At 36.3% G+C, this 24,341-nt stretch overlaps 1 pseudogene; it reads left to right on the top strand.

Moving 5' to 3' along the window:
• The first annotated feature begins 11,753 nt into the window (after positions 1–11,753).
• On the top strand, positions 11,754–12,678 carry LOC129756632 (ubiquitin-conjugating enzyme E2 Q2-like; annotated as a pseudogene).
• Positions 12,679–24,341: the final 11,663 nt, after the last annotated feature.

The following is a 24,341-nucleotide window of genomic DNA, read 5'->3' as shown; positions in this document are numbered from 1 at the left end:
AACCGGGATCGTTAGAGATGACGCGATGGCTAGGTCACTTTCTCTGTTTCCGCATAGCAGCCCTTGTAAAAAGTTATTGATTTTTGGAGAATCAACAACCGTTTGGGGTAGCTTTGCTGGGCGCAGGTTGAGGTCTAGACGTTGCTTCCTTTTAAGGGGAATACCGGAATTGTTCGACAAAATAAGGTTAATCTTCTCAGAGTTTGTACGTATTTCATTTTTCAGATTGATGAGTATCGTTTCGTGATGGGCAATGAGGGATTCGATGCAATCCCCCAAACCCGAAATAGTGTTTCGAAAACGAGACTTTTTCATTAGCTCTGTGCAAGCTGTGCCCATCCAAAACGTTTGTTGAGAAGCTTTTATATTGGGGAGAAGCAGGCTATATGTGCCTATTAAGCAGAATACTGATTTAATGGAATATTACATCGAATTTGTGTACAAAAACTTTATACACATGAGCAAACATCTGTTTTCTATACATTGGAGTAATATTTATGTTGAAATCTGTTGAAATCAGTTTTTGAGAAATCGATTTTATTTTAATTGTTGTCAAAATTGCTGCACCTCATACCGTGCGGGCTAAATGCGCCTATTTATGTTTTAGGCCAAATTTCGTTAGTTTTGGCAATATTTCCTTATAATTTAATTGGAAATGCTAGAAATTTTCATACTAAAAAGCTAAAGATTCATTGAAATCTATTTATTTTATTATTTTATCTATCTCTATTATATAAAATTCTCTTGTAACGGTGTTTGTAGTACTACTCCTCCGAAATGACCCAAACGATTCGAATGAAATTATTTTTAGAATATTCTGTAGCCATGCGAATCGGTTTATATCGAATAAAAATAACAGAAAGTCGCATCAATTGTCCGCAATAATTAAATTTGTAGTTATTTGAATCAAATTAAAGTCATGGCTATCATTTTTTCGAGATTTTCTTTACCTTGGGCGGTTTGTTTTTCGTCTCCAAGGTCGAGGCGTTGCGAGCCAACGTCGGGAGAGGATAGTAACCAGGGCATAGCATACTGATCAGTGAGAATATTTTGGCGCGTATTTCTCAATCAAGCATATTTTCAATGCAAGTGGTGCATGGTGGCGATATGAAGCCTTGATGTGATTTTTTTACTTCTAGATTCCTAGCTCATTTGTATAGCACATGGTTATGAATGACGCCTAGACGTGACTCAGATTGACATTTTGTCGATCGAATAAAACATATAAATTTTTTTATGCAAAAATCTGAAATTGAAAAGTCAGGCACACAATTTTAGAGATTTTCTTTCTTTGGGGGGTTTGTTATTCGTCTCCATAGGCGAGGCGTCGCGAGCAAACGTCGTTGCAAGATAATAGTAACCAAAGCTTACTGTTCATTGATCGCTGGAAAAATTTAAAAATTGACGCCTGATTCTCAATCAAGTGCCTATATTTCATATGCACGTGGGGGCGAAAGGCAACCTAGATGGGTTTTTTCCCATGCTTATTTGTACACAGCACATGGTAATAAATGACGCCTAAATGTGACACGGATTGATAATTTATAGATCGAATCAAAAACATATAAACGATTTTAAATATTAAAACCATTTTTAATTCGTTAACTTAAGTAGTAAATTGTTGTCCAAAAATTATGAATTTGGTAATGATGCATATAAAATAATGTTATGAAACTTTGCGTACGTTTGAAAAAAAGAAATTGGGAAGCTTTACATTCAATTTCGTATAATCCAGTACGCCTAGAACGCTATACACATTAACTGAATAAGAGTCTGTCGTTTGAAGTAGATTTAATAGGATTGAAGTTTTTCAACGCCGAAGGAACTTTTTGATTTTCTGCAAACGTAAGTTGAAGTTATCAATAAAATAATCTACTTTTTAATTACAAAAAGTTTGTATATGCATTTTCCGGAAGAATTTTCAATCAAGGAAGTAGACTAGAGCAAATCCAAACATTCAACTTTTACGAAAAATGTATACATTATATCTTCGTCTAAAAATTGTTGGGCCCAAAAAAACAATATGATTTAATAAACTCAACTCTTTTTTTTATAAATCATTCACCAAAAAACTGTTTACACGTTTACGGTTTGTTTACACACAATTCAACTACGTTCTTAACATGAAAAGTGTGTTTTTGTTTTACATATTTTGGCTACATAGAAGAGACTTTCGATTCACTTTTTTGTTGAAAAGTTTTTTTGTAATTGATATTCCAAGGGCAGCAGATTTTTATAATGACTTTACAATATAAAATTTAAAAAAAATTAATTCCTGTAATTTCTTAGGTGAAACAAGTGAAAACGCGCCATTTACCAATGAAACATCTACCATTTAAGAATGTTATCTCTCAAATGGCCAGAAAGAATATCCCGAGTGTTGAATCTGAAGCGGATATTCAAAATTATTATAAAGGTCTTTGTAAATCAAGGTCTTTTAGTTGAACAGCATTCAGTGAAATTGAAGTACCAAGCATTAATTTATTCCGGAGAAAAACTTAGGATATATCAATGAAAGTTGATAAAACAGACAAACAAGTATTAAATTCATTTTAAAGTCTTTTCACTGACACATTTGAAAAAGACCTATGTTTTTTCACTTGCCTTGCACTGGACAAATGTATACTTCGATATTTCTTTTGTCAACATAACTATTTTTTTTTTGATAATATTGAATATGAAAGTTAAACTGTGGTGATATTCGTTTGCATGTTTCATTTTTGAAAATTAAGATTTACAGTTAAAAAGACACCTAATTTTTATTAAGGTTTTGTTTATATGATAATTTCCAGGAAGCAAACTGTACTCATGAAACCAACGAAGCCTGAACAGATTATTTCTTTTCGATCAAATCAATTTAAAAAAAATCTGCTTATCAATTAAATGTTACAAAGTTTTAAAAATATTACATAATCCTAAATGAAATCGCAGATCACCACCAACAATGTTCAGGAAATTTTGAAATCAGAACATCGCAATGCTTCAATCTTAGAATCTTTAAAATAATGGATAATATCTAAACATATTTTTTGCCCTTTTCAAAACCAATCGTATCTTTGATTCATTGGGCTGAAGTTCAAAGGAATTAATTTGCATTTTTTGCTTGAATAAATAAAAAAAGGAATTTGCTGTATACAAAATAGACAGATTTAATATCATGTATAGTATCAGGTGAAACTTTTTTGAACATGATTTTGGTGAAAATATGGATTTTAATTCAAACTGCTTCGAAGGATGAGGATGATGAATAAAAAACTGTTTGAAAATTGTTAGTAATAAATCTTTTCTTATGTTTTTTTATTTCTTCTGCTCTAAATCCAAAGCTAATTGAGAGATGAAAGCGCTGCGTATGCAAAATATTCGGCAAATACTCCAAATATTGTCCCGATATTCAAAATTCTATTTTTAAAAAAGATTCATACGCAATATATTCCAATAAAAGAGAAACTTTTTATTTCGGATTAAACCTAAATGTGAACTAGAACAAAACGGAATAAATCTACTAAATGGAATTCATACATATTATCAACATACAGTTTTTTATGGAACAAGTAACAAAAAATGGATTTTAAAAGACCCGCAGAATTGAGTTAAAATTCTTAGGTTTTATTTTGATAGAATTAAGCGGAACGATTCGAGTAAAGGGAAAGGAGAGAATTGTAAAAAAAACTAGGAAAAATGGAAAATGGAAGCCAAGTTGAACATGGTAAGACGAAGTTTACCGGGGCCTGCTAGTCTATTATATAAAATTCTCTTGTAACGGTGTTTGTAGTACTACTCCTCGAAATTACCCAAACGATTGAAATGAAATTATTTTTAGAATATTCTGTAGGCATGCGAATCGGTTTATATCGAATAAAAACAACAGAAAGTCGCATCAATTGTCCGTTATAATTAAATTTGTAGTTTTTTGAATGAAATTAAAGTCATGACATCCATTTTTGGAGATTTTCTTTACTTTGGGCGCCGGGCGATTTGTTTTTTCGTCTCCATGGTCGTCCAAGGCGTCGCAAGCAAACGTCGAGAGAGTATAGTAACGATGGCATAGCATACTGATTAGTTGAAATATTTGGGCGCGCATTTCTAAACCAAGCATAATTTCAATGCATGTGGTAGCGATATGAAGCCTAGATTTGTTTTTTTCTTCTTGATTCCTAGATCATTTGTACAGCACATAGTAATGAATGACGCCCTGTTTGATATTTTGCCAATCAAATCAATACCATTTCAACGATTTAAAAAAAAAACTATTTTAAGTTCAGCAGAAATTGTTGTCTGAAAAATATTTACTTAGTACTGATGCATATAAAACTATGGTATGACTCTTTGCGGACATTTGAAAAAAAGAAAGTGGGAAGATTTACATACAATTTTATAATCCAATACCTCTAGAAACATTTTTCGAACATATACAAATGTGTTTAACTGAAAATGTTTCGGGTGCCTTTAAATTTACAGAACAACAACAAAATCCATTGAAGATGAACAGACATATGAGCTGAACAAGAGTCTGTCCTTTAAAAAGGATTATATAGGATTGATGTTTATTTTAAGGAATAATGCAAAGAATTTTTTGATTTTATGCAAGCATAAGTGAAAGTTAACAATCAAAATGAAAGAATATTCAGTTAAAAAATACACTAGAGCAAGTGCAAACGTTCAACATTTACAAAAAAAATTATACGTTATTCATATATACATGTTCACATTATTTCTTCATCTATAAACCGTTGAGCCCAATAAAACAATCTGACTAAATAAACTCAACTTTTTTTTAAAATCATTCACCGAAAAACTGTTTACAGGTTCCTATTTGTTTACACAGTATTCAAGCACGTACTTAACATGAAAGTGTGTTTATGTTTAACATATTTTGGCTACATAGAAGAGACTTTAGATCCGCTTTTTTGTTGAAAAGTTTTTCTGTGATTGATATTCCAGAAGCATTATTTTTTTGATAGCAGAAGCAGAATTTTTTTGAAAAAATTTTATTATGACCTGAAAGTGTCGAAAATGATATTAACTCCTGTCATTTCACACGGTGAAACCAACGGTGGCAACGCGCCTTTTAGTCATGAAACATATACCTTTTAAGAATTATTTCTCCAAAATGATCAGAAAAGGTATGCTGAATGTTAAATCTGAAGCGGATATTCAAAATTATTAAATGTCTATGTAAATGAAGGTCTTATGGTAAAACAGTGTTCACCGAAGTTGAAGTACCAAGCATTATTTTATTCTGAAAAAAAAACTGCAGATATATCAATGAAAGTTGATAAAATAGACAAACAGAAAAAAGTATTAAATTTATTTCAAAGTCTTTACGCTGACGCATCTGAAAAAGAGCACTGTGTTTTCACTTACATCAGTAAATGGGACAAACGTGCCTTTACTTAAATATTTCTTTTTGAAAGAATATGAAAGTTGAACTGTGATGATAGCCGAAAGACACTTATATGTTTTTAAAGGTTTCGAGGTATATTTGCATGAAAACTTCCAGAAAAAACGAATGCACTTATGGAATCATTGTAGCCTCAACAGATTAGCTCTTTTCGGTTTTTAAAAATTAAATAACCTTTTCAGTTAGAATGTTAAAAGCAAACAATGGTTTAAATTGGCAGATATGTACATTAGGATAAAAGTGCAAATAAAATTGCTGTAATTTGGTTGAATATAAAAAAATAAAACATATTTTTTCCTCCTTTCAAAACAATATAATTAGCATTTTTTGCTGAAATTAATAATAAAATGGTGATCTTTTTTTTGACATGGTTTTGATAAAAATATGGATATTATTTAATTATCACTGCTTCCAAGGGTGAAAAAAGTGAACAAAAAGCTGCTTGAAAATGGTTAGTAAAAAATCTCCTCCCCGAAGAAACTCGGGAGTTGAAAGTACTGCGTTAGGCATAATATTGGGCACCCCCATTCCGAAATCAACTAAATGGTATATAATAAATGAAACATAGATATTATCAACATAAAGTAATTTATGGAACAAGCTACAAAGAGTGGATTTTTTTAAGCATGCTGCATGAGGCTTGCCAAGTTTGATGGTCACGTTGAGTGCTGAAAAACTCAAATTTTCAACGGGAAGCTGATACTTGACACCATTCGGCAATATTTAAAGCATCCGAATCAAAGAAAAGTAGATTAAAAATTTTCCTGTAAGATGCATGTAAGATTGATTGAGGGTAATGTTTTGATAATGTATGTAAAGATCCGTAGAATTGAGCTTAAATTTTTAGGTTTGATTCCGATAGAATTAACCGTGACAAGAAGAATATGTAAAAAAAAAAACTAGGACATGTTCACGAAAGCGAGACGCCAAGTTAAACATGGTAAGACGAAGTTTACCGGGTCAGCTAGTATACATATATGAAAAGCAATTTCTGTATGTTTGTTTGTTTGTTTGTTTGTTTGTTTGTTTGTCCTCTATAGACTCAGCCGTCTTAAAAGCTAGAGCTCTGAAATTTGGCATGGATGCTTATTAGGACCAGGAATGATGAAAAATGTTTTCAGATTTTCGGATGACCCCTTCTGAAGGGGGTCGTCCATAGAAGACAAATATTGTTTTCGCGATATTGACGTTACTTTTCGTCGGATCGTGTTGAAAATATGCACATGTGTGTTTTGAAAGAAGAAAAATCGATTTCAGGTTTTAAATTTTGTGTAAGGGGTCAGCCAAAGGGGTCGTCCATATTAACTGTTCGCTGTTCTTGCGATATTGACGTTATTATACATCGTATTCATATGAAAATTGGTACATGATAGTTTTGAGTGACGTGCACTCGATCTGAGGTATCAAATTCAGTGTGAGGGGCCGGCAAAAGGGGTCGTCCATATAAAATTTTCAGTATCTTAGTGATATTGACGTTTTTATACATCAGATTGGGATGAAAATTTGCACATAGGAGATATTAGGGACAAACAACTGATTTCACTTATCCAAACTTAAATCAGGGGTCGGACAAAGGGGTCGTCCATATGACCTATTCACTGTTGATGCGATATTTTCGTTATTAAACATCGGATTCAGACGAAAATTGGTACACGAGAGTTTGGAGAGATGAGCAATAGATTTCAGGTATTAAATTCAGTGTAAGGGGCCGGCAAAAGGGGTCGTCCATATAAACCTTTCAATATTTTTAAATTATCGTCGTTATTATACATCGGATTTGGATGAAAATTTGCACACGGTAGTTTTAAGGGACAGGCAATCGATTGCAGATGTCAAATGTTTGGCCAGGGGTCGTCCATATAAATTAATTCTTCACTGTTTTTAGCAATATTGACGTTATTTAACAATGGATTGCTTTGAAAATTCGCACACGGGAGTTTTGAGGTTAGGGCAATCGATTTCAAATATCAAAGATTATATAAGAGCCCCCGAAAGGGGTTTAGCTTTTTGGCAATAACTAAGTTGTTATGCAATGATTTAGTCGAAATTTATACATGTGGTTTTTTGGCACATTCAATTGGTTACTGATTTCAAATTTAGTAGCAGACGACAGACAAAGTGATTATCCAATATTTTTGCAATTATTACTTAAAAATTAATTCAGAGGTGCATCTGGAAAAAGCTTGGCAATTGAATTTCATACAAACTGTTCATGAAATATTCCAAGTTAAAAGCGAAACGGAGTTCGTATGGGATCAGCTAGTAAAATATAAAAAATAGGGTTGCCATATTATTGAGGCAGTTCATCCATAAAACCTTTTATCAAATCTTTTTTGAGATCTTCAATTCTTTCTATAGGTGTTAAAAAGAGCTTAAATTCGAAGTTTTCATGATAAAAATCATATATTCATTCTATTTAACCCAGGGGTTTTCAGATCGTGCTCCGCGGAGCACTTGGTGCTCCGCGAAGCTTTTGAAAGTGCTCCGCGACTTTCGCAACGAAAATCATATACCAACTTTGAAAAACTCTGATATTTTTTATCGTTTCATTTTTGTCGAAACATGAGAAAAAATCACAAGGCATATAGGGTAACGGACTTATTTTGAACCAGATGACCAATTTTGGACCACCTAGCTCTCTTACAAAACAAATTATCATGAAATTTTTTAGCAAATATTGTTGAAGGCCGGACACTTTATGTAATGCACTAATTTTTTTCATTATTAGTTGCATTATAAGAGAGCTAGACAAGATGGCAAGGTTGCCGAAAAAAATTCTGTGTTTTGACGAAAAAAAATTCTGACTTTCTGTGATTTTACCCAAAAATTCTGTGACGGTTTTCTGTGATGCTTTTTCCACAAATTTCACTCAAAAATCATGTCGACATGCGTCTTTTTAACATTTTATTGAGGAGAAATTAATAAACATCACCAATTTTAATCATAATTTTCCAATTCAAAGATAAATATACAAAATTTATATTGACAGAAAAATTGAATTTTGAAAAAAAAAACGTCCATAATTTCAAAATTCTGTGAAATCTGTGAATATTCTCAAAATTCTGTGTTCTGTGACACAGATTCTGTGACGAAAATTGGCTCAAAATTCTGTGAAATTATAGATTTTTCTGTGATTTCGGCAACCTTGCAAGATGGTCCAAAATAGGTTCCCTGGTCCAAAATAAGTCCGTTACCCTAGTTCGAACGAATAAATTTTGTTTACTTTGTTTTTACTGGCGGCTGAATCCCTGCAGGGATGTTGGCAAAGAATAGTGGATTGTAAAAATGCACTGCTTTGATCGAACAACGTTGGGTTGCAGGACTGAGTGTGCAAAACACTCAATGAAATGAAAAGGCTGTTCTTGCGCCGTACTTGGCGAGCTACCGATTGGAAAAGCTGAAGAAGCGCATATTTACTATTGCTGAAAACTTAATAAAACCTTGTATACAAGAAGTCGTCCGTATCATGGTTGATAATAAAACAGTGGAATTGGTAAATTCGATTCCCATGTCTAACAACACTGTTTTTAGGCGAATTTGTGACATGGCTGGAGATGTTGAAAGCGATTGAGAACTTCAAAATTCAACATGCAGCTTGACGAATCCACAGATGTAGCAGGACTAGCAATTCTGATGATATTTGTTCGCTATCAAGGTTCTGAATGTTTCGAAGAATATTTGCTCCTTTGCAAACCGTTGCCAACTTCCACGTCGGGGGCTGAAGTTTTCAAGCTAAATAATTGATGACTTTGTTACGGACAACAATATTCCATGAGGAAATTGCATTGATGTATGTATGGACGGTGCGAAAGCTAGAGTCGTTACCAAGATCAAAGAAAAGATCAAATGTTGCTGTAGTAGTCATTACATCCTTCATCGACATGCACTCTCTATGAAGAAACTATCATCATATTTGAAGGAAATCTTGGACGAAAGCATAAAAATAATCATCTTTATTAAGGCTCGACCGAAAAATTCAGGGTTATTCAAGGCGTTGTGCGAAGAGATGGTAAGCAACATTCCATGCTACTACTTCATACCGAAGATCGCTGGTTATCTCGTAGGAAAACGTTGTCTCGCCTTTTTGAATTAAGAATGACTTCAGTCTTTCAATGCAAGGTAAAGGAGTAACAATCTTCAATTAAAACGGCAAAATCATGACTATCAAGAGAAAAATCAAATTCTGGGCAGATTCGCTAAAAAAGCGAAACCTGGACAGCTTTCCGAATTTAAGAAGCATTCAATCAGAAATAACCTTGAAGTTATCATCCGAAAATTCCGAAAATCCGAAATTTATTTTTGTATACCTTGGTATAAACTTGACTAACAGGCCCACGTGTCTAATTAAGTCATTAACAATTACAATGCTTTTTCGCAGGATTTGTTGAACAGCTTCTAGCAAATTTCCCCGAAGAATTTCATAAAATAATAAAAAGATCGACGACTTTATATGCTTAGATCAGCCTATTTTTATGTCAAACAATCCAGAATCATTACCATCGAAAGAATATGAATGGTTGATAGATATGATATCGGATTGAAAGCTTCAGGAAAGATTCGTATTCAAAAAGTCGTTGGAGGAGTATTGGTGTCAACTGAAAAATAAATTTGAATTTTTGTCCGATAAAGAAACCTTATTCTTCTGCCGTTTTCCACAACTTATGTATGTGAGTCTGGATTTTCCACATAAATATATCACAAGGAAGACAAAATACCGATCCCGACTTAAAGCGAAACCAGTGAAGCCATTCATTACTGATTTTATTGACTACGATGACAAGACACATCTTTTTCAAAACTCGGGTTATTTATTCTTTCAAAGATGTAGGTGCTCCGCCAGAATGTTGGGCTTTAAAAAGTGCTCCGCCGAGCAAATTATCTGAAAACCCTTGATTTAACCTGTTATTTTAGGATAGCGGCATTTTACAAAAACTATAGGGGCAAACAGAAACACCCTCTTATTCCACTTTCCAATCATTATGCAGTCATCATAAAAGCTTAAATTTGTTTTATTTCTAAGGTTCATTTGAATAAGAAACAAAGCTACCCAACTTTTTGTTTCGAGCTTCTTTACGTATAATTTTTAAAAGTCAAAATATTACATCAAAAGGTCTCAAAACCTTGTATGAATTTTTGGGTTGGTTTATTCATAAAATTCTTTCTTGCTTTATGTTCAAAGCATATTATTCTCAAAATGCATTGATTACATGTTGTCTTGTCAGCCATTCCGTCAAACGGCTGTAGGGTCATTTAACCCGAGAGGCCCATTTAGAAAACCTTTTCCCTTCTCCCAAAATTGTTCTTGCTGTCTGCAGCATTCAAAATGAAATGTTGACTTGCAGAAACCTTGGCAAGTCACTACCGTTACCTGTTGCTGGATATCATTAGCACAACTATGACAACACGTCATCTTGTTTGGAGGGTTTAGAAACAAATTTGAAACACCTTCCCTTGTAGTCTTTTAGCGCTTTAGATACCGAATATCACAATGTTGCAGTACAGGACAAACTCCGCGATTTAAAATCGTGCAAATGTAGTAAAATAATTGTAGATTTACAGCCTGTAACGGAGGTTTTAAATTACAGAACGTTGTCGTTCACATGTTTTGATGACAAGCCTTTATAGGAATATCGTTGTGCGATATAACAAAAAGTGAAGGTTTCCATTTTCAGTTTCATAAGTTTCATAATAAATTCTTCTTTACATCAGTAATCAAAGAACATTATGATTGTTTGTTTGTGAATTGGACTGATTGTTTTTTCAATTGCCTTTCAGAATGATGAAAATATTTTTTTTTTAGATTTAAGATGACCCTTTCTGAAAAGTAACTATCATACAAGAAACAAACTGTTTAGAGATAGTGCAATTTTTTTTTAAAATGGAAATTCAGATATGGATTTTAAAATTCTTATATTCTGTTATTTATAAGAAAACCAAATGAGTTTATTCACAGACCCAACCTGAACTTCGAAAACGAGGCAATATACGATAGACGATATGCAACCATCCTGACGAGGTAGAACTGATCCCCAACCGATTTCAACCTGAGTGGCGGAGGGGGAGGAAACCGCAACGAACCTTTGGAACTTCAACAACAACAACAACAACAAAATATATAGCACCACTGAAAAAAAAAATGGAAAAAACCACTGATGGAAAAAGATGCGAAAAAAAATTGACTCGCAAGAAGAAAAAAAAAACACAACAAAAAGATGCGAAAAAAATACTAAATCGCCCACTACTAACCCCATAAAACTACTAACACAACATCGATAAATAGGGAAACAGATATGAGGCTAAAGAATTTGCTAGAGGTTAGGTCAAAGAATTTTATCGAAATATATCTAGAATATTTTCTTTTCACGAACACTTACATTGAATAGGAATAGGGAATTAGGGAAACCGCTGAAGAAGACCAAAATGCTGTCGATGACGCCATCAACATCCGAAAGTGTGGAGCCAACTCGGGAATTAAAGAGAACAAGAAGGAAATCAACGAGGGGAAGAAACTATACTGGGTCAATGGACGAAGCTGAAAGACGGACGGAGCGGAAAAGCTCAATCGGAAAATGGGCATGGAAACGAAAAAAAAAACACAGAGAGGGTGGCGTCGAGCGAAAGCGATCAGGACAGCGAAGGCGAGGAGGATCTGGAAATGCACGGGGTATAGCCAAGAAATACGAAATGAAAGTAGAACATCTAGCAACTCTAGAAAGACTAAGTCGAAGTCAACGACAAGATTATCTTAAGGGATCATTCTCAGGTTCGGTACAGGCGGCCGATCGGTTGATGAAGGAACTACGGGACATCTACCGGTCCGATTCGTGCAAGAGCAACATATACTCGATAGAGCTGGTCAACGTTTCGATTTACGAGTGGAACATACGACTGATGTCGGTCGACCCGGACCGCCCGTTGCACAACGATCTTGTCCTGCTGAAGAAGAAGGAGGGACAAGGACAGCATCCTGCTCAACACCATCTTGAAGGAGAGGCATCAATTCGAGCTACAGTTCGTTCGGGTCGTTCATTCGGGGATTACGTACTGGGAGGTGGTGAAATCTGTATGGAGGCTGGAGTTCAGTATACACGGTCGAGGCGGTTATAATGCAGAAAGCGGTCACTCTAGTCAAGGGTACAGCCCGAATACAATTTGGTGTGACCAAGAATCATTCATAGGGCCAGAACACCCTGGCGCGTGCACAGCAGAGTTTCAAATCATTGGTCCAAATCCACAAGAAGAACGGCTGGTTCACTCCGCCAAAGGAGGACGGATAAAAGCAAATTGAACGGGGTTAAGCAGCTGCAATCGGAACAGCAGTAAACCAGCAAACTATCCTAATATTTACAGTAGCAAACAGCGACCGGAAGCACAGAGACAACAGCCGTAGCAGCCAACACACAGATTGGGAATAATAACAAGCCAGCAACAGGAACGATATAAAGGATGACTCAGAAATTCAGTTAACTACACCGCAAGTTTGGAGTTTAACCAAGGTCGGCATTTTGGATCTTCGATTAGCTAGATAAAATTTAGATTCCTGCGCTCCCCTGTTTTGAAGCTATACTCTTCTAGAATAGCTTCAAGCTCAGATAGTAGAGGGAGATGTAACGGACCTGAAGCCAATTCCAACGCAAAGAAGGTTTGCAAAAGGTTATTGGCCAGGGTACCGAGAAGCGAACACTGCTACTCATCAGCTTTGTTTTTTTTTTTTATCAATGTTGTCAGCAAGAACTCAAGTGGGTCCGGGGCCCAGAAAAGTTCTTGTTGGCAAGTCAATTGAAAAAAGAAATAGGTGTTGACTGAGTAGCCAAAAAGAGAAATAGCGAGAGAATGAACTTAGTTCTGTTCAGAATGAACTAAGTTCATTTTATTTTTTATAGTATATATAAGAAACAATTAGGATTAATAAAGAGGAGAGTTATAAAACGAACTCAAACGTGATAATCGATTCTGATGACCGCTCCCGCTTCATAAGGCCGGGTTCTACAAGCCATAATTCTGAAAAATTCTGAGAGCCTTAGAGACACGTAAGTAAACAATAACAAAACAAAACATAGCGACTCCGGGAGTCATAGCCCAAACCGCATACTTTTAATCATACGCAAAAATGAAGTTGGGATGATCGATTTCAAATTTATTCGCCTTGAATAAACAGAAACAAATTTTTAAATCAATAATATGTAGTCCGAGATATTTGAATATAACACAAGTATTTTTTTTTTAAATTTTTCCAAAATTTAATATTTTGAGCATAACTTAAAAACTGTTCTACTGAAATTATTTTTTATTTCAATTTCGGATTCAGTTATCTTATTTTAATCGCCGCTGGGATATATTCCTATTTAATTTTTGGCATTTCGGCGAGTTGTGAAAATTTAAGGTAGAATATTTAGAAAGAATATGAAAGTATTATAGGTGGAAAGATCAAAGCTAGAGCGCTTTGGGTAGAAGAAATTGAATAGTTGGAGAAAATGTGAGCAGGGTTTTTGTTTTGTGAACAGCTTTTGAACTACTTGCGTGATTCTTTGCCGCGCGCCGTTTCAATGTTGATAGGAAGCGATGAAGAAACCCATCGCATTCCTACCCACATTGAAACACGGACGGGTCGAACACATGAGATTGTGTCCGACCGGGCAAAAAATCACCCAAGCAGCGCTCACATGTGCTGTTCTATTGCTAAGCCAATTCTATCGATGCGTGCTACTTTTTTATGTACATCGAATGGTTGCTACTTTTGTTTCGCATATTATCCATCCGATACCTTACTTTTTTGCCAAATGCATTGTGGTGAATTGTGTTGTAATTTTTGTTATCTCATTTCCCCCCTTCTTTAACCAAGTGATTCTGTTATCTTATTTTAATCGCCGCTGGGATATTATTCTTATTTAATTTTTGGCATTTCGGCGAGTTGTGAAAATTCAAGGTAGAATATTTAGAAATAATATGGAAGTATTATAGGCAACCATTCGATGTACCTAAAAAAATTGCACCGTGTTTCAATGTGGGTAGGAATGCGATGGGTTTCTTCATCGCTTCCTATCAACATTGAAACGGCGAGCGGCAAAGAATCACGCAAGTAGTTCAAAAGCTGTTCACAAAACAAAAGCCCTGCTCACATTTTCTCCAACTATTCAATTTCTTCTACCCAAAGCGCACTAGCTTTGATCTTTACACCTATAATGCTTTCATATTCTTTCTAAATATTCTACCTTGAATTTTCACAACTCGCCGAAATGCCAAAAATTAAACAAGAATTTCGGATTCAGCGCCCGAATGTGCAATCTAAATCGTTAGCCAGTGGGCCAGTTGATGAAGTTCATGATTTTTTTCTAAACAGGTGTTATTAACAATCATTTTCAATCAATAAATTGGTTGAAAATTGTGCCATAGATTGTTCCCCGTACTGTGTCATAGAAAATCTTCAAAGCACCGAAGAACCACCCACCCGTTAATGTATTCAACATTACTTTGTCCGAGCTTCCATTCGGAATGTTAGATTAAGTCGCTGAAATACTTAAGCTCAGTAATCTACTTGAATTAACAGCTTCCAACCATGTTGTTCACCCCCAAAAAAGCTGGAACCCCATTGCAGACGAAATGCTTGGAATAATTTGCACTATTTGGAGCGTAAACCGATTTTTGCTGCCAAAAACCACCTCGTGCAATGCATCTAGAAATAAAAAAATTTTGGATGGTTTTCCACACAAACATTCTCCCTAGGGATGGCAGCGTTGTTTATCGAATGAAGACATTCATTTATTCTTTTTCAAATGAGATTTAGTATGAACTTTCTGATTATTAAAGTAAAATATATGTCATACGTTCGTCCGTTCTTTGAAACGTTAATGAAAAGTGTCTGTGAGACAAAGCGTAGTTTTACAAAAAAAAGTTTCTGAACATCTCGCTTAGATCAGCGAGTGAAGTTCTCTATTTGCGTTGAAATGTGTTCTTGCTGGTTTCTGGCACTCGAGCATCATGGCACGTTGAAAATTTGATTCAGTTTTAGAGTGGAAATTCACTAAAATCTCCACCACCATTCTTCCAGCAGCATCAGCAGCAAAAGCCAACAACTCCCACTCGGAAACAGAGCCTTGTTTAACGTTGTCGCGGGAAGAAGACGAAGTCGGAAGTGGGTAGCTGTTTTGAACCCCTCGCCACCATTTTGCGCCAAAAGCGTTGTCTAAATGGGAATCCCACAGGAACAGGAGCAGCAGCAGACGACGGACAACGTCGACGGCTTTCTAGCGTGGCCTGGCGTGGGAGGCTGATGGCTGAGAGCAGACAAAACGAGAATGGAGGTTTAGAATGATAAATATTGAATAGAATGTGTATTTATGAGAAAACGTAAATAGCATGAAATTAGCTCCGGCAAGCTTATTTGCTAACATTTATTTCGACGGTGTTTGATTTGTACGTGCTTCGTACGCATTAGCACAGTGGGACTTCTTGTCCTTTCCAAAAAAAATTTCATCGGCCTGAAGAATTAATCATTTTTGTCAGGTTGAAGATAAATAAATCTCTACTTTGAAGTGAAAAATAACTGTTCTCACCATTTTTATGCCTTTTTACGCCATTAACCGACTGTGCCAACCTCACTTAGAACACCACATGGAAAATGAAAAATTTGGCTCCGGCTTGCGTGTGTACCGTTCAGGGATTTTCGAAAATGCCGGTGTCAGGTCTCTCATGCTTTATTTTAATTTGGAATATATATTTTTTCTTGTTCTTCAACTGCACCACACACATAGAGAAATCGGGGGCGGCTACTATTTGGTAAAGCTCACCAGGGAAAAAAATGACTAAAAGCTGGGGCGAAGGCATTAGGTTTACGGTTTTTGTAGTGGGGTGAATAATTCTAACGATTGGCTTTTTCGGTCAACAAATGGAACACGGAAATGAATGGTCGTTTCACTGACCCGGTGTATAGAAAGGATTTAGAAAGGTACAATTAATGGAAAAAGCATCTTCAAAAACGAGTTGCCAAGAAAAAAAAAACAACAACCATAGGTTGTGCCTTAAACTGAAGTAACTTTGAACACCGGGGAAACATTGATCAATGAGAAGTATTTAAAAAAAATCGTCTTGAACTTTGTTTCAAGTTTACGAAAGATAAAACTGTTGCCCACGTTTCAGCGCTGATGTTTTATGCTCAGTAAAAGTTGGGTTTTGTTTAAAAAATCAATCAAAACAAAAAAAAAATAAAAACAAAATCCTTCAAATATATTCTCAGACAACCAGAAATCGTCATTCGATCATATTAGTCCGACGTATGCGGACGTGTTTTTTTCGTTACTGTTCGGAAGTACTTTTTCGGCTAAGAGAAAATTGAAAAGTGCATTTTTTCCACCGGGAGTGGTTTTCTGCTTTGCTGGTTCGGTCGTCAATTGCCGAAAAGCATCGATTGGATCGATTTTTGCCACAACCATCAGCACCAAGTCAATTTACGAGGCAGCTACGAAGGCAATCTGCAGCACAAAATTGTTACCACCATCAACATCTGCCAAGGTCATCTTCAGAGGACGTTTTCCTATTTGCCCTGGATCTGAAATTTGGACACCATCGGGGTACTGACTCGGGAATCCGGTTTTGTTTGCTGTATCCAAGTGAGCACAGGAAGGTTGAGCGTTTGGACGTCACCATTGACGAAGGACCACGTGGCTGGAGTGAATAAATCCATACAGTTCTAAAAGCTTGTGAGTTCTTTTTATTTTTATATATCTTTTTCTCCTTTATCTTTTTCCCTTTATTTGATTTCGTCAAAAGTGAGCTTCGCTTATATTTTCAAAACGGAGGGCATTCGTGTCCCCGTTTTTTAAAATGAGCGAAGGCGGGAGGTTATATCCTCCAGTTGTTGACGATGAGAACATCATCTCTAAAGATGTGGAGCATCTGAAGGATACAGGTGAAGCTGGTCCTTCTAATGCTGGTTCTTCACCATCTTCGGCTGAGAGTAAAACAACTCGACTCCGTTTTAATCCAGAGGGCTCAACCTCTTCTGGACCGTGGGTGGTTTTCGTCTGGCCCAAAACAAATGGTAAAAGTTTAAACGTGGTACAGATCACCAAAGATCTGGCGAGGTGGTCCTCCGTAACCTCTATTGTAAAGGTAAGACCGAACAAAATGCATGTTATTAGTAACTTTTTTAACTTAGAATACCAAGTTTATATTCCGTCTCAAGACGTAGAGATCGAAAGCGTGATTACCGAATCGAGTCTGGAGGCTGAAAATGCTAAGTCTCACGGCGTTGGCAGGTTTAAGAGCCTAGATTCGACTTCGGTCGAAATCTTGGATTGTCGTCAACTCAATTCTGCCACTGTCGTTGATGGAGTTAAAAAGTATACTCCTTCAGTTTCGATTCGTGTGACCTTTGCCGGTACCGCCCTCCCTCACTACGTCTTGATTGACGGAGTTTTGAGGCTTCCTGTGCGGCTCTTTGTGCCTCGACCGATGCAATGTAAAAATTGCATAAAATTGGGACACACAGCGTCCCACTGCTGCAACAAGACGCGTTGTCCCAACTATGGGGTGACTCATGGGGAAGGAGCGTGCTCAGCAATAGAGCAGAAATGTGTCTATTGCGGGGGCTCACCACATGATATCTCCCTTTGCGAGGAATTCAAGAGCCGCTGGGATAAACAGAAGCGCTCTTTGAAAGAACGTTCAAAACGTTCTTATGCCGTCATATTAAAGAGCGCTTCTCCACCAACCCCACCTCAATCCAGTAACCTTTTCTCAGTGCTGCCAGTTGATAGCGAAGACTCAGACTCGGCTGATGATGTGCAACCGGTCTTCTTTGTAGGAAACACTCGGAAGCGTACAAGACAATCTTCTCCCAAGGTACTGAAAAAAATTCCAATGGTTATTTCCTCAAACAGTGTAGGCAAAAGTCAATCAGCTACGGTTAAAGAAAAACTAATACCTCCTGGATTCCGCGGGAATTTATATCCAAATAATAATTCCATCGATGAGGGGACTTCGCAAACAAATAATATTAATGTTAATTTTTCAGAACCAGCTATCCAAACAGGAATTTTTAAATTATCTGACATTTTGAATGGCATTTTTTCATTCTTCAACGTATCTGAATCAAAAAGAGATGTTGTTAACGCAATGCTTCCTGTAGTGAAGACTTTTTTTAAGCAATTGATGCAAACTTGGCCCCTCATTTCAATGCTTATCTCTCTTGATGGCTAATTTAAGCCGAGAGGTCGGAGATATCACTGTATTACAGTGGAATTGCCGTAGTCTAATCCCCAAACTGGATCCGTTCAAATTTCTTCTGCATGAAACTAATGGTGATATTTTTGCTTTGTCCGAAACTTGGCTTTCTTCTCAAAATGATATCTCTTTCCACGATTTTAACATTATCCGCCTGGACCGCGACGATTCTTATGGAGGGGTGCTTTTAGGGATCAATAAGCTCCACTCATTTTACCGAATTCACCTTCCTTTATCAGGTGGAATTGAAGCTGTTGCATGTCATACAACTATAAGAGATAAGGACTTATGTGTTGTCAGTTTGTACTGGCCTCAGAGAGTTGCAGTGGATCGAAGTCACCTAGAGGACCTGTGTTCAGTGCTACCTGAGCCAAGGTTGATCCTGGGTGATTTCAATTCGCATGGAACTGTCTGGGGAGAACAAACTGACGATAGTCGTTCTAGTTTTATATATGACATTTGTGACAGTTTCAATTTAACAGTTTTGAACACGGGTGAAAAAACACGAGTACCTAAACCTCCTGCAAGACCAAGTGCAATTGACCTCTCACTCTGCTCAAACTCACTATCATTGGATTGCCAGTGGAAGGTAATCCCTGATCCCAATGGTAGTGATCACTTGCCAATCAAAATTACAATCACCAATGACCCCAACACTTCAAATTCAACAAATATGGCATATGACCTTACAAGACACATCGACTGGAAAAAAGTTCTCGGACGCAATTGTTTCAGCCATCCATTCAACGAATGTGTTACATCCGTTGGAGGAATACACATTTCTTGCTCGTTTGATTTATGATAGTGCAGTGCAATCTCAAACGAAACCCATCCCAGATCCATCTGTCCGTCGAAGGCCCCCCAATCCATGGTGGGACAGTCAGTGTACTAAACTTTACGTGGACAAATCTAACGCTTTTAAAGTTTTTCGGAAACATGGAACCCTGGATAACTTTAACGCGTATTCTTCTCTTGAGCAGCAATTTAAAAGCCTGATCAAGGGGAAAAAACGTGCGCATTGGCGTAACTTTGTGGGAGGTTTGTCGCGGGAAACATCTTTAAGCACTTTGTGGAATGTGGCACGAAGCATGCGTAATCGTTCTTCTACGAACGAAAATGAAGAGCATTCGCATAAATGGATTTTTAATTTCGCACGGAAAATCTGTCCAGATTCCACACCTGTGCAAAAAATCATCCGAAGTGTGCCTCCGAACAGATGCGATCTGGATTCCAGCTTTTCAATGATGGAATTCTCACTTGCTCTCCTCTCTTGTAACAATTCAGCTCCGGGAGTTGATAAAATAAAATTCAACTTGTTGAAAAACCTTCCGGATGCCGCCAAATTTCGCTTGTTGAATTTATTCAACCAATTCTTGGAGCACAATATTGTTCCCGAAGATTGGAGACAAGTGAGAGTTATTGCTATCCAAAAGCCTGGGAAACCTGCGACCGATTTTAATTCGTACCGTCCAATAGAGATGTTGTCTTGCATTCGGAATTTAATGGAGAAAATGATTTTGTTCCGATTGGATAAATGGGTGAAAACAAATGGTCTCCTTTCAGATACTCAATTTGGGTTTCGAAGGGGCAAAGGGACAAACGATTGTCTTGCTTTGCTGTCTTCAGAGATACAAATGGCGTACTCAAAACGTGAGCAAATGGCTTCAGTGTTTTTAGACATAAAGGGAGCTTTTGGTGCAGTCTCAATAGTGGTGTTGTCAGACAAGTTGCACTCCCGGTGTCTGCCTCCTCTTTTGAACAACATCTTATACAGCTTGCTTTGCGAGAAACATTTGAACTTTGCTCACGGGGATCTTACTGTTAGAAGGTCCTCTTACATGGGCCTCCCGCAGGGTTCATGTTTGAATTCACTTTTGTATAACTTCTATGTAAGCGACATCGACAGTTGTATCTCTGAAGGCTGCACTCTAAGACAACTTGCAGATGACGGCATGGTGTCTGTCACAGGATCTTCTGAGTCTCATCTGCACGGGCCTTTACAAGATACTTTAGACAGATTGTCTTCCTGGGCTTTGGGGCTTGGGATTGAGTTTTCTCCATAGAAAACGGAGATGGTTGTTTTCTCTAGAAAACATAGACCTGCTCAACCTCAGCTTCAACTCCTTGGGAGAACTATCACACAATCGAGGTGTTTTAAGTATCTTGGGGTTTGGTTTGATTCCAAATGTACCTGGAGAGCTCACGTTGAGTATCTGAAAGGAAAATGCCAACAAAGAATTAATTTTCTCCGATCAATCACTGGCACCTGGTGGGGAGCCCATCCAGAAGATCTTATTAAATTGTATCGAACAACTATTCTGGTGGCTTCTGTTTTCAATCGGCTGCCAAAACACACCTCATAAAACTCGAGCGAATCCAATACCGTTGTCTTCGCATCGCTTTGGGTTGTATTCCATCAACGCATAATATGAGTCTCGAAGTTTTGGCAGAGATACTCCCTCTAAAAGATCGATTAAGTTTACTATCTCTTCGGTTCCTCATCAGGTGTGAGGTCATGAACCCATTGGTGATTGCAAATTTTAAAAGGCTACTTGAGCACAATCTTCAAACCAGATTTATGTCTATATACCATATCTTCATGTCAATGCAGGTAAACCCTTCTTCGTACTGCCCAACTCGTGTTTGTAACCCGTACTACGACAATTCTTCTGTCCATTTTGATTTGTCTATGCAGCAGGAAATTCATGGAATCCCGCAACAACATCGTCCATTCATTGTTCCTCGGATTTTTGATGCGAAATATAGACACGTCAATGCTGATAAAATTTACTTCACTGATGGTTCCCTATTCGATGATTGTACAGGGTTTGGAGTGTTCAACCAAATTTATAGTGCCTCGTGCAGTCTTCAAGCTCCATGCTCGGTGTATATCGCTGAGTTGGCGGCTATCCATTGGGCTCTTGACAGCGTAGCCTCACAACCGGTTGAACACTACTATATTGTCACGGATAGTCTCAGCTCTGTTGAAGCAATCTGTTTGATAAGACCAGGAAAGAACTCACCGTATTTCCTCGGAAAGATTCGGGATATTCTGACTGCTTTATCAAAACGTAGCTTTGCCATCACATTTGTTTGGGTCCCTTCGCATTGCTCTATAATGGGTAATGAGAAGGCAGACTCTCTAGCAAAGGTAGGACCGATGGAAGGCGACACGTATCAGCGTGAAATTGTCTTCAATGAGTTTTATTTTTTGGTTAGGAGAAATTCTCTTGTCAATTGGCAGCGCAAATGGGACGAGGATGAGTTGGGTCGGTGACTCCACTCGATTATCCCAAAGGTAAGCCTTAAACCCTGGTTTAATAGGTTGGATCTGAGTCGGGATTTTATTCGTATATTTTCCCGTCTCATGTCCAATCATTATTCCTTAAACGCGGTACTCTATCGTTTTGATATTGCTGGCAGCAATTTGTGTAGTTGCGGCCAAGGTTCCCATGACATCGAGCATATTGTTTGGTCGTGTGAGGTCCATCTTGTCGCCAGAACGAATTTATTAGACTCCCTTCGGGCCCGAGGAAAACCACCCAACGTTCCAGTGAGGGAGGTGCTCGCTGTGAAAGACTTGGACTACATGTTCGAAATCTACCTTTTTCTAAAAGCTATCGATCTACGTCTATAATTCTTCTTATTTTCATATTTCCCCTTCCTATCATTCTTCTTTCTTCTGAAAAAGTGTAAAGCTAAGCACTGCTTAGGAAGCAGACCATTATAAAAAAAAAACTTAATACGGATTTGGCTCCTTAAAGCTTAAAGGTATGAGCCGTTTCAAATAAAGCTATTATAAAAAAAACCAGAAATCGTATTATGTTTTACAGATTATAACGTGAAGCAAGGCCGTGCGAACGGGGGGGGGGGGGGTTTAGGGGTTAAACCCCCCCCCCCCATGGAGATTTTTTCCAAGTAAAATTTTCAACGTGGTAAAGGAAAATTACTTGATCTTATGATCTTAAAAAGTGTTCAATAAGTGTTAACAAGAAAGTCAAAAATTTGTTCTTAAATTAGTCTTAAATCACTCTAGGCTTGAGACATTCTATTTCATGGCACTACATACATATATGCCGTTTACAAATTGAAACTAATTTTTGCATTTCAATGAATCTTTTGTTTTAAAACTCAAATCTTGACATACAAAAACTCTACCTCGTCTTTAGAATGAGTTTTATTAAGAAGTGTAACCAAACAGATTCAGAATTTGAGACCAACCATTTTTACTTCAAAATTAATTCATCGAATACTAATTTTTACATCAACAAGTTGGAAGCCATGTATCATATGACCCACGATGGTCTTCAGATTCAGCAAAACAAAATCTTAAACCTAGTGTCCTCTACTTTATTACTAAAAATTTTGATTTACAAAAAATGCTGCTAATTTGAAATATTCTTCAACAAATCAATTCCAGTCTCAATAATATTATGTGTTTCTTGTTCTTCTAAATGCTCAACATCACACTCAAAAACGTTTTGAGAAATTACACATGGCCACAAAATTAGAGAGGTTTTCTATTTGTTTACTTTTCCAAGTAAATTTATTTGCTGTTTTAAAGCAAAAATAGAATCGTATTGCAAGTTTGAACAGTTTTTTTATATGAATTAAATTTTTTCAAACTTTATTCAGTTGTTTCTGAAATACTTTTGATAATATCTTTCTTAAATTAAAATAACTGTGAAATTTTTTTGTAGAGAAATGAATCCAACTTAGATGAAATTTCATCTAAGTTGGATTCATTTCTCTACAAAAAAAGTTTCGCTGACTGAATGTTTGAGTCAAAACCCATCTCTGGGTCGCAATTTAAAAATAACTGTGAAATTTAACTTTTTTAGATCATGCATTATCATTTTTGAAATATTATTTCTTAATTGAATTAAATAGGTATAATAAACAAAATCAAAATCAATTTTTTCTTTAACGTAGATTTGTTATTTCATCAGTTATCAATGATTAATGTCACTTAAAACTGATACATAATTTAGCTAATAAACACCAAACGCAAGGTGAGAGTCAAAATTTTTTCGAGCTCAGGACGCTTAATTCTTACAAATCAATAATTCAATCTTAGGCACCAATTTGCAGTTCCCTCGAGTTCTATTCTAATTCTATTAATAAGATTTTAAACTGGTTAGACGAGTTTATTGAAAAAAAAAATCTTCTCAAATGTTAAAAAAAACTTATCTTTTTCATCTTCATATTTTGTTTGAATTTTCTACTAAATTTATCGAATTTTAAAATCTAACTTTTGAAATTTATTGAAATATTTTCATTAGTTTGTTTTTTTTTTACTCTGATTTTTTGTTCTGAAAACATAATCTTCTTGGAAGCCTTTAAATCTATACTTTTACCATAGTTTCCACCTTCTCTCTTTTAAAGGACCAAAAACTGGAAGAATTTAAATATAGAAAAAGGTTTTATCTGTGACTTTGATCACTTGAACTCTTGAAACATAATTAAATATTTTTTTCTTATTATCAAATAAAATTCAGTTATTAACTTTTAAATAAATTCTTCTACCTAACTTCAAAATAAACTTTTTTCCTAATCCAGAATTCTCACTTCAAGTCATGATTATTTTTAAATTCAAGATATTACATTTTTTTGATCAATTCTTTAATTGAAAACTAAAAAAAATAAATGTAAAATTAGATGATTAGATTAATAATAACTAACCATCACTATCATTTTTCTAACAATTTTAAATCATGGT

Source organism: Uranotaenia lowii, chromosome 3 (assembly GCF_029784155.1).
Source record: "Uranotaenia lowii strain MFRU-FL chromosome 3, ASM2978415v1, whole genome shotgun sequence".
In the NCBI taxonomy this organism is placed as follows: Eukaryota; Metazoa; Arthropoda; class Insecta; order Diptera; family Culicidae; genus Uranotaenia; species Uranotaenia lowii.
Note: the sequence above shows the minus strand (reverse complement) of the source record. Positions and strands in the feature narration are given on the sequence as shown.